We start from the raw sequence: 3,278 nt of genomic DNA, 5'->3' as shown, positions 1-3,278 counted from the left end.
CATGGTTATTTCTCTGAGAGCTCTATTTGTTTCCTCTTTGTTTGTCTCGATTTTTTTGGCTATTTCTCTGAGGGCTTTGTTCATTTCATCTTTATGGGCCTCTAATCGCTGGAGAAACATAGTTTTGAGGTCGTTTTCTTGTATATCTAGTGAATTGAAGTGTCCATTGGTTTGTGGGGTTGCTGGTGAGGTCATTATGTCCTGATTTTTGTTGGGTGTGTTCTTATGTCTGCCTCTAGCCATCTGGTTATTTATAACCCTCACTGTTTGTTCCTCGAGTTTGTAGTTTGGGCTATGATCGTTTCTTTCTGTTTTCTGGACTCTTTTTTAAGGAAGATGAGAGATGTTCACTGGTTTTGGAGTGTCCACTGTGGTTTCAGTTTTGCCTAAGTAAGGAATGTGACACTGGCATTATTCACATGTGCTTTTAGCAGGCGCAGTGTGCATGGGCAGATTCTCTGACTATTGCAGTGGCCTGAGGCCACTATTATGCAGTTCTGTCTGAGATCCAGGGATTGTTTGCCTGGATTATACTCTGGTGGACCCACAAGGCAGAGTCTTCAACTTTGGAGCACTGTCCCAAGAATCCTTATGATGCCCACACTAGGGGTGTGGGTGGCAGGGATCTTGTCTGGTTGCTTCTGTGGAGAGGCCCTGGGTCTGGGGCAAACTCTCCCTAGAAGGCTCACTCACTCTCTTGCAGGACCAGTTAGAATGCACAGGGGTCCCCTTGCTCTCTACTCTCTGATTTGGTCCTGCTGCAGAAAATGAATGAGTACGCTAACAGTCAGCTCTGTGGTACTGTGGCCACAGGACTCGGTGTCCACCTTTCCTGTGTGCTGCCTCTCTGTCCTTTCCCTCTGCCAGGAGGGGTTATGTTGACTGGTCCCAGGGTAGCGCGGGAAAGAGTTAGGTTGAGTGTTCTCAATCCCAGATCCCGGGCCCAGATCTCTCTGCCAGAAGCAGCCTGGTGATAGAACCTATGTTTGTTGATCCTGAGAAAGTACCAGGTAGGATTGAGTGTCCTCAGATCCAGAGCTTGGGTTTCTCTGCCAGGGGCTGCTGGGTGAGCTGGAGAAGGGGTGCTGTGTCCTGTGGCAGGCTGCCTCTTTGTTCTTCCCCTCTGACCTTCCCCTCTGCTAGGGCAAGCTTATGGTGGTGCTCTCAGGGAAGTGACAGAAGGGATTCGGACTTCTCAGTCCAGATCCTGAGCTGGGGTTTCTCTGGAGGGGTCGGGGGGCTGCCGGTGTTAGGACTTGGTGCTAGACCTTATTGCGCTGGACCCAGGAGAGTCTCAGTACGTGTTGAAGGACCACAGTCCCAGATCCCGAGCTGAAGTTTGTTTGCTAGGAGCACCCGGCAGCACTGGGGTCCTGGCACTGTGAAGATGCTGTGCTCCTCTTTATTCTTCTGCTCTGCTGTGGCAGGGTTATGGTGGCATTTGGGGAAGTGCCTAAAACGATTGGGCTTTCTCATCCCTGATCTCGGGTTGGGGTACAGACAATGTGGTCTGTGGCAGATACTGCTGGCCGCCTCCTACCTCTTCTGAAGAGGGAGTAGGGATTTTGAGCTGGGCGTGCAGCTGCTCTCCGCACAAGGCGGGAGCTCAGTTGTGCTGGTGGCAGATACCTGGGGTCAGCGAGACCTTCCAGGGAAAGACTGGGTGACCCGTGAACAGTCTGGCAACTTTCCTTCCTCGTGGGGTTTTCTTGCGACTGGGATTCTCAGTATCTGGCACCCTTGTGCCCACAGATCAGCCTGGGAAAGTGAACAAGACACACAGGCTTGTGGCTCCAGACTGGAGACCCAATGCCCAAATTACCTGCTATCTCTTCCGGGTTCTGGCTGGGCAGCCTAGAGTTGACCCGACTGATTCCCACGCTGTGGGAGCCTCCCCTCACCTGGGAAACACGATAGCTGTTGTTTTAAGGCCCAGAGTTCAGTCTCCTGGTTGCTGCAAGGAGAGTGCTGTCCTGCTTCTCAGACACAGTGCTCTCCTGGTGCCGCCATCTTGGCTCCCCACAAGAGTCGGTTTATTAACTCTTCCTTTCACACATTGGAGTGCCTTCAATGTACTTATGAATGTAATAATAAGATTCCTCAGACAGAACATAAACCCCAGTAGAAGGAATGCCTTAGAAAAATGTGGCCCACGGACTGCGATGGGCATTTTGATGTCCTTCTCAAACTGCAGGTTTGTGTTCAAAACTAATTCTGCATTGATATTTGTGAGCATTTGGCTGTGGTATTACAGGTGTAGGAAGGAATGAAAACAAGTCCTTCATTTTAGAATGGCAATTACTTCTTCTGAACGGGCTACTGTGTTACCTGTGATAAACAACAGATGGTAGCATTACATATTTTCCAGAATGAAAGAGTGACATGTCACATAGGAAATATGTTGGTGCAGCTCATGAATAGCTATCAAAACATTAGCATTTTTTATTAAATTTTAATGTGTTGAAAATCTTCCTTAAATAGATTGAGAATTCCAAATAGTATAACTATATTTGTCAATGCTAGTGACGTTGTTGTGAAGATGAGTGATATTTCAGATCTTCCCTAATTACCACCTGTTCCTATGATCTAGGAGAGCCTGTTTATTCTCTGATGTTCCTGGCACCAAGTCCTACTTACAGTAATGCTGCAAGATGAGAGACCCAAGGGCAAGTGTCAACCTTCCCCTATTGAAGATGCCTGTTAGAGACAAACATGTTAAAACCTTCCTGCTCTGATTGTGTGAAGACTTGAAACTCTCACATATCTGTGTGCTTGCTAGCAGGTGCTGGATGGTATTTAAGCAGCTATTGATAAAGTGTTAGTGAGTGCTTTCAGAATTTTTCCCTCTGTTCCCAATATTTATAATATAAAGTAGAACAGTGTTTTTGTTGATGAATTTAGAGTAACAGTCATGCTGGGAAATCCATTAAATATGTGAGAATTTTCAGTTCAGACTTATGATGAAAACTTTATTTTCTTAATAGACTATAAAGAAAAAGAGGAATGTAATCTCTCCTGGAGATACACTCAACATATTTCATCTGTAAGTAGTTACAAACACACGACAAGAAAATGCAACCAAGACCCAAATTAATCTTTATTGCAGGTAACAGCCATATAACATTTTCTCAACTTGCTTTCTTCAAGGTCGGGTTCTATACAACATCCATATTTGCTGTCTGAGTATACCTTTCGGGAAGAGTAAATTTTGCATATCAAAGATGTTAGTGTCTTTTATGATCAGACATGTTGCTAGAAAGTCAGTTGTGTCTTATCTG

The sequence above is a fragment of the Psammomys obesus genome, unplaced genomic scaffold, assembly GCF_907164565.1.
Source record: "Psammomys obesus unplaced genomic scaffold, mPsaObe1.curated_primary_1811, whole genome shotgun sequence".
Lineage (NCBI taxonomy): Eukaryota > Metazoa > Chordata > Mammalia > Rodentia > Muridae > Psammomys > Psammomys obesus.
Note: the sequence above shows the minus strand (reverse complement) of the source record.